General features: G+C 42.3%; 1 protein-coding gene across 5 annotated transcripts in view; it reads left to right on the top strand.

Annotated features, from left to right (window-relative positions):
• LOC143808394 (uncharacterized) overlaps nt 1-8948 on the top strand; it is a 426051-nt gene that overhangs the window by 325120 nt on the left and 91983 nt on the right. The gene's annotated exons all lie outside the window — the stretch shown is intronic.

Below are 8948 nucleotides of genomic sequence, written 5' to 3' on the forward strand. Positions count from 1 at the left end.
ACCACGGACGCGACGTATGGCCATACGTCACGATCCGTCGGCAATACAAGTCTATGGGCAAAAAACGCATCCTGCAGGCACATTTGCAGGATCCGTTTTTTCCCCAAATCGACGCATTGCCACGGATTCAAAACGACGCAAGTGTGAAAGAAGCCTAAACTATTCTTTTCTCGGACATGGATATATGTGAGCAGCTATTAGATACAGACTAGCATGTATCTGTTTCCAAACGATTGGGACCCACACAGAACGAGGTTGTGGGCTGCATGTACTCCCCAGCCCATAGGTTATATACCCGTGTGCTATATACATGAAAAAGAGATTCTTAGTGCACATTTTGATCAAACTGTGCAAGGCCATCTGCCAATGATTTGTAAACTGCTAGGCCAAAGGGGAGGGCATTGTATTGACAGTGCCTCTTGATTCCTCCTATTGTTACTGCAACCCTGAGAAATTTCTGGAATACTGCATATATTGGCACATGGTAATACTCATCCTTTAGATCTAGGATCGCCATAACATCCAGGAAAGAGCTACTGTACTGCTGACTATCAACTTCATCTTGAACTTGGGAATTTTTGAAGAGCTTGTTCAAGTTTTTCAGGGTGATTATCATCCTGTATGAGCCGTCCATTTTTTATTTATGAGAAACGGGGGAATAAAATCCTCTCCCCTTTTCCTTTGGTGGAACTTACAGTAAAACATTCTTTTCTAAGAGGTTTAACACCTCTGTCTCTAAAGCGTGTTGTTCTTGCAGAGACGCTCATGGGACAGTCACGACAAATCTCTCTGGTGGATGTTTTAGAAACTCCAGCCTTAATCCTGATTTTTTTAAGGCTTTATTTTTCACAATGAAATTATTAACAATAGTAACCACTAGAATTAATAAATATCATCAATGTCCACTGAAACTAGCTCAATGTCTGGCTTTGGATTAATATAATGTAGTTGCATAGAACGAATTAACAGCAACTAAAGAATCATATGCGCACTCTCAATATATACAACCTTATGCACAACATTTAATTATACAGGCCCCATGCCCATCACCCCTCCCCCAAAATCTAATCCAACTTTCATTAATGTTCTTTTGACAGCCATATGAGGACTTGTTTTTTTGTGGACAAGTGGTAGTTTTGTATGACAACATTCATTTGACCACATAATATAGTGAAAAAAAAATTCCAAGTGATTAAATGGTAAAAAAAGGAAATCTGCCATTGTCTTTTATGGCATTCGTTGAATTGTAAAAAATAATCTGGAAAAGTTTGTAATTAAATTTTTTTGTTTGTATCTTTTTGTATGGCGAGGATGATTAATAACAATTTGGGAACAGATGACGTTTGATCGCTTTTTATTGGATAGTTTGGGAGGAGCAGCAACCGTAAGGCCACGTGCACGCGTTGCGGATTTTACCGCGGATCCGCAGCAGTTTTGGCTGCGGCTCTGCAGCAGTTTCCCATGTGGTTTACAGTACCATGTAAACCTATGGAAAACCAAATCCGCTGTGCACATGCTGTGGAAAAAAACGCGCGGAAACGCAGCATTGTTTTTTCCGCAGCATGTCAATTCTTTGTGCGGATCTGTAGCGTTTCTGCACCCATAGACTTGCATTGAGTCGGGCACATCCGCAGCAAAACCACAGATGTAAAAAAGATCTGCGGTTTAGCTGCGGGTGAAACCCTGCAGATCGGGAGTAGGGAAGTGTGTGGGCGGAGTGTGGGCGGTGACTGTGTGCGTGTATGTGTGTGTGTGTGTGTGTGTGTGTGTGTGTGTGTGTGTGTGTGTGTGTGTGTGTATGTGTGTATGTGTGCGCGCGTGCGTGCGTGTGTGTGTGTGTGTGCAGGCATCGTCCGATGGGACTACAAGTCCCATCGGGCTATGCCTGCTACAGTGACAGTAATTGACACATTAGCCAATGATGGCTCAGTAGTAGTCCCATCATCCGGCTAATGTGTTGAATGTAAAAAAAAAAAACCACATACAGTACATACAACATATGACAAGCACATACAACACACAACATATGACATACAGAACATACAACAGTACATACAACATACATGCAGAACATACAACAGAACATACAACATATGACATACAACATGACATACAGTACATACAACAGTACATACAACATATAACATACAGCACATACAACATATGACATACAGTACATACATATAGTCATACAGTACATACAACACAGAGTATATACTCACCATCACCTTGATCCCCGAAGCCATTGTCACCTGTAAAAAATATTAAAATAATGAACAAACAATATACTCCCTGATCAGCAGATATCCAATTAATACGAGTGTCCCACGACGATCTCCCATGGAGAGCAGCCACATCAGCTAATGCAACCGCTCTCCAGGGGCTCCAGGAATACAATGATGGAAGGTATCCTTCCGCAATGTATTCCTCCGCCCCTGTGAAAAATAGTCCCTATTCTCACTTGTGGCACTGCTGTGTGGGAAAATTCCCACGCAGCTTTGCCATAAAGTGAGACCCTGAACTCAGGTAACCTCTTCAGTGATGCACAACAAGAGCCATTGTCTCCTGTCAGTGTGTCACTGGAGGCCTGTAGAGCAGTGACATCACCTGATTACCCCACATCCCACCGCTACAGGGGAGTGGGAAGAGAGGGGCTAAGTGCAGGAATTGGCGCATCTTACAGATCTATTTCTGGGGAGCTGGTATTTGTAGCTGGGGGGCAAATACCCATGGCCTCTCTCTAGGCTATGAATATCAGCCCGCAGTTGTCTGCGTAGCCTTTCTGGCTATAAAATATAGGGGGACCCCATGTCATTTTTTGGGGGGAGGGGTCCCCCTATTTTAACAGCCAGTAAAGGCTACGCAGAGAGCTGCGTGCTGATATTCATAGCCCGGGAAGGGGCCATGGGTATTACCCCCTTCCCAGGCTACAAATATTGGCCCCCGGCTTTCCCCCTCTGGTGCAGAAAATTGCGCGAGAGCCCACGCCATTTTTCCTCCGTGTTTGTTTTTTTTTAATTAAGCATGTTCATTAACCCCTTTCTGACATCGGACGTACTATCCCGTCGAGGTGGGGTGGGCCCGTATGACCACCGACGGGATAGTACGTCCAGCGCGATCGGCGGCGCTCACGGGGGGAGTGCGGCCGATCGCGGCCGGGTGTCAGCTGCCTATCGCAGCTGACATCCGGCACTATGTGCCAGGAGCGGTCACGGACCGCTCCCGGCACATTAACCCCCGGCACACCGCGATCAAACATGATTGCGATGTGCCGGCGGTGCAGGGAAGCATCGCGCAGGGAGGGGGCTCCCTGCGGGCTTCCCTGAGCCCCCCGCAGCAACGCGATGTGATCGCGTTGCTGCGAGGGTCTTACCTCCCTCCCTGCCTGCTCCAGACCCGGATCCAAGATGGCCGCGGATCCGGGTCCTGCAGGGAGGGAGGTGGCTTCACAGAAGCCTGCTCAGAGCAGGCACTGTGAAGCAGCCTGCACTTCTCTCAGATCGGTGATCTGTCAGAGTGCTATGCAAACTGGCAGATCACCGATCTGTATTGTCCCCCCTGGGGCAAAGTAAAAAAGTAAAAAAAAAAATTTTCCAAATGTGTAAAAAAAAATTAAAAAAAATATTCCAAAATAATGAAAAAAAAAAAAAATTATTATTCCCATAAATACATTTCTTTATCTAAATAAAAAAAAACAAAACAATAAAAGTACACATATTTAGTATCGCCGCATCCGTAACGACCCGACCTATAAAACTGGCCCACTAGTTAACCCCTTCAGTAAACACCGTAAGAAAAAAAAAAAAAAACGAGGCAAAAAACAACGCTTTATTATCATACCGCCGAACAAAAAGTGGAATAACACGCGATCAAAAAGACAGATATAAATAACCATGGTACCGCTGAAAACGTCATCTTGTCCCGCAAATAACGAGCTGCAATACAGCATGATTAGCAAAAAATTTAAAAAGTTATAGTCCTGAGAATAAAGCGATGCAAAAATAATTATTTTTTCCATAAAATAGTTTTTATCGTATAAAAGCGCCAAAACATAAAAAAATAATATAAATGAGGTATCGCTGTAATCGTACTGACCCGAAGAATAAAACTGCTTTATCAATTTTACCAAACGCGGAACAGTATAAACGCCTCTCCCAAAAGAAATTCATGAATAGCTGGTTTTTGGTCATTCTGCCTCACAAAAATCGGAATAAAAAGCGATCAAAAAATGTGACGTGCCCAACAAGTTACCAATAAAAACGTCAACTCGTCCCGCAAAAAACAAGACCTCACATGACTCTGTGGACCAAAATATGGAAAATTTATAGCTCTCAAAATGTGGTAACGCAAAAAATATTTTTTGCAATAAAAAGCGTCTTTCAGTGTGTGACGGCTGCCAATCATAAAAATCCGCTAAAAAACTCGCTATAAAAGTAAATCAAACCCCCCTTCATCACCCCCTTAGTTAGGGAAAAATAAAAAAAATGTATTTATTTCCATTTTCCCATTAGGGTTAGGGTTAGGGTTAAGGCTACAGTTAGGGTTGGGGCTAAAGTTAGGGTTAGGGTTGGGGCTAAAGTTACGGTTAGGGTTTAGATTACATTTACGGTTGGGAATAGGGTTGGGATTAGGGTTAGGGGTGTGTCAGGGTTAGAGGTGTGGTTAGGGTTACTGTTGGGATTAGGGTTAGGGGTGTGTTTGGATTAGGGTTTCAGTTATAATTGGGGGGTTTCCACTGTTTCGGCACATCAGGGGCTCTCCAAACGCGACATGGCGTCCGATCTCAATTCCAGCCAATTCTGCGTTGAAAAAGTAAAACAGTGCTCCTTCCCTTCCAAGCTCTTCCGTGTGCCCAAACAGGGGTTTACCCCAACATATGGGGTATCAGTGTACTCAGGACAAATAGGACAACAACCTTTGGGGTCCAATTTCTCCTGTTACCCCTGGGAAAATACAAAACTGGGGGCTAAAAAATAATTTTTGTGGGGAAAAAAAGGATTTTTTATTTTCACGGCTCTGCGTTATAAACTGTAGTGAAACACTTGGGGGTTCAAAGTTCTTACAACACATCTAGATAAGTTCCTTGGGGGGTCTAGTTTTCAAAATGGGGTCACTTGTGCGGGGCTTCTACTGTTTAGGTACATTAGGGGCTCTGCAAACGCAATGTGACGCCTGCAGACCATTCCATCTAAGTCTGCATTCCAAATGGCGCTCCTTCCCTTCCGAGCCCTCCCATGCATCCAAACGGTGGTTCCCCCCACATATGGGGTATCAGCGCACTCAGGACAAATTGGACAACAACTTTTGGGGTCCAATTTCTCCTGTTACCCTCGGGAAAATACAAAACTGGGGGCTGAAAAATAATTTTTGTGGGAAAAAATTTTTGTTTTATTTTTACGGCTCTGCATTATAAACTTCTGTGAAGCCCTTGGTGGGTCAAAGCACTCACCACACATCTAGATAAGTTCCTTAGGGGGTCTACTTTCCAACATGGTGTCACTTGTGGGGGGTTTCTACTGTTTAGGTACATTAGGGGCTCTGCAAACGCAATGTGACGCCTGCAGACCATTCCATCTAAGTCTGCATTCCAAATGGCGCTCCTTCACTTCCGAGCCCTTCCATGCGTCCAAACGGTGGTTCCCCCCACATATGGGGTATCAGCGCACTCAGGACAAATTGGACAACAAATTTTGGGGTCCAATTTCTCCTGCTACCCTCGGGAAAATACAAAACTGGGGGCTAAAAAATAATTTTTGTGGGAAAAAATTTGTTTTATTTTTACGGCTTTGCATTATTAACTTCTGTGAAGCCCTTGGTGGGTCAAAGCGCTCAAAACACATCTAGATAAGTTCCTTAGGGGGTCTACTTTCTAAAATGGTGTCACTTGTGGGGGCTTTCAATGTTTACGCACATCAGGGGCTCTCCAAACGCAACATGACGTCCCATCTCAATTCCTGTCAATTTTGCATTGAAAAGTCAAACGGCGCTCCTTCCCTTCCGAGGTCTCCCATGCGCCCAAACAGTGGTTTATCCCCACATATTGGGTATCAGCGTACTCAGGACAAATTGTACAACAACTTTTGGGGTCCAATTTCTTCTCTTACCCTTGGGAAAATAAAAAATTGGGGGCGAAAAATAATTTTTGTGAAAAAATATGATTTTTTATTTTTACGGTTCTGCATTATAAACTTCTGTGAAGCACTTGGTGGGTCAAAGTGCTCACCACACCTCTAGATAAGTTCCTTAGGGGGTCTACTTTCCAAAATGGTGTCACTTGTGGGGGGTTTCAATGTTTAGACACATCAGGGGCTCCCCAAACGCAACATGGTGTCCCATCTCAATTCCAGTCAATTTTGCATTGAAAAGTCAAATGGCGCTCCTTCGCTTCCGAGCTCTGTCATGCGCCCAAACAGTGGTTTACCCCCACATATGGGGTATCGGCGTACTCAGGACAAATTGTACAACAACTTTTGGGGTCCATTTTCTCCTGTTACCCTTGGTAAAATAAAACAAATTGGAGCTGAAGTAAATTTTTTGTGAAAAAAAGTTAAATGTTCATTTTTATTTAAACATTCCAAAAATTCCTGTGAAGCACCAGAAGGGTTAATAAACTTCTTGAATATGGTTTTGAGCACCTTGAGGGGTGCAGTTTTTAGAATGGTGTCACACTTGGGTATTTTCTATCATATAGACCCCTCAAAATGACTTCAAATGAGATGTGGTCCCTAAAAAAAAATGGTGTTGTAAAAATGAGAAATTGCTGGTCAACTTTTAACCCTTATAACTCCCTAACAAAAAAAAATTTTGGTTCCAAAATTGTGCTGATGTAAAGTAGACATGTGGGAAATGTTACTTATTAAGTATTTTGTGTGACATATCTCTGTGATTTAAGGGCATAAAAATTCAAAGTTGGAAAATTGCAAAATTTTCAAAATTTTCGCCAAATTTCCATTTTTTTTGCAAATAAACGCAGGTAATATCAAATAAATTTTACCACTATCATGAAGTACAATATGTCACGAGAAAACAATGTCAGAATCGCCAAGATCCGTTGAAGCGTTCCAGAGTTATAGCCTCATAAAGGGACAGTGGTCAGAATTGTAAAAATTGGCCCGGTCATTAACGTGCAAACCACCCTTGGGGGTGAAGGGGTTAAGCAACATCGGCCTTGCTATTATATATCTATGGATATATCTATGGATAAATTGATATATCTATAGATGGATATCTATGGATATATCTATAGATATAACTATGGATATAGCTATAGATATAACTATGGCTACATCTATCTATAGATATATTTATAGATAGAAACGGTAGTTATATCAATAGATACATGGATGTATCTATCCATATATCTATCTGGCTACTTCACACATCAGGTTTTTGCCGTCAGGCACAATCCGGCGAGTTTTGAAAAAAAACGGATCCGTGTTTTTTTCCGACAGATCCGTTTTTTTCTGATAGAGTTGTATTAGTGCCGGATTGCGGCTGATGGCCACACGTTTCATCAGTTTTTTGCTGGATCCGTCAAAAAAGCTATTTCCGGCAGACGGAGAAAACGTACTGAGGAAGGTTTTTTTCGTCTGGCAAAAAAACGCCCAGCGACTGATCCAGCGAAAAACTTATGAAACTGAGATGTGAAATGATGAATCCGGCCTCCGAATCTGGTTTTTCATGCATTTTTCCATTCAAATCATGCACATTTTCCCTTCTCTCTCTCTCAAAAAAAAGGATCAGTTGCATCAGTTTTTCACTATTTGCAACGGATCCGTTTTTTAAAAATTTGCCGGATCCTGCCTGACGGAAAAAAAGTGATGTGTGAAAGTAGCCTAACTATCCATATATCTATCTACATCTATCCATAGATATATCTATAGATAGATACATAGATCTACCTATTCATATATCTATAGATCTATCTATAGATCTATCTATCTATCTATCTATCTATATTTCTTTCTATCTATCTATCTATCTATCTATCTGGGTGTGCAATGGAGTGTGGGTTGGACAAATGTAAAAGAGGAGGTTGGACAAGAAATGACATCACATTTTTGTTTTTGCTCAATAATACATCTTTATTTAACTTTAAAAAATGCATACATAAACGCATCAAAAAACGCATCAAAAACGCACCTGCGTTTTCTGCCAAGAGCTGCGGATTTAATGCAGTAAAAATCCACAGGCAAATCTGCAACGTGTGCACATACCCTAAACCTTGTTTGCATTTTTATAAACTTGACTTCTATGGATGCGACGATACCGAATATGTGTTTTACATTTTTTTTTAAATTTCTTTATTTGTACAGTGTAAAAAGGAGTGATTGATTGAAATTTTTATTTATTTTATTTCTTTTCATATTTTTACATTTTTTCATGTACTTTTTAGTCCTCTTTGGTAACGGATCCTTTCATCACTTGTTCTATGTACTGCAATCCCACAGCATTGCAGAATATAGTATAAATCAGCAGCATGTGGCTTCTGTAGGTGCCCAGCTGCCACAGTAAACCATCAGTACCCCTCGATTGCGTTGCGGGGGGAACGGATGACCACCGATGCATGTATGCTCCAATGACCACATGGTTTCAATGCCACAGTCAAATATATACAGTGACATCTAAATGGTTTAACAGCAAGAATCGGAGCATGCTTTCATACCTGCAGTTAAAGGCAGATGACTACTTTATAACACAGCCGGAATTTGCTACGTGTGGACCACACTCAGCTCTCGAGCCTCCTCCATCTGTGTGGACCACGCTGAGCTCCCAAGCCTCCTCCACCAGTGTGGACCACGCTCAGCTCCCGTGCCTCCTCCACCCGTGTGGACCACGCTCAGTTCTTAAAGGGAACCTGTCACCCCCAAAATCGAAGATGAGCTAAGCCCACCGGCATCAGGGGCTTATCTACAGCAGTCTGTAATGCTGTAGATAAGCCCCTGATG

The sequence above is a fragment of the Ranitomeya variabilis genome, chromosome 2 (assembly GCF_051348905.1).
Source record: "Ranitomeya variabilis isolate aRanVar5 chromosome 2, aRanVar5.hap1, whole genome shotgun sequence".
Taxonomy (NCBI): domain Eukaryota; kingdom Metazoa; phylum Chordata; class Amphibia; order Anura; family Dendrobatidae; genus Ranitomeya; species Ranitomeya variabilis.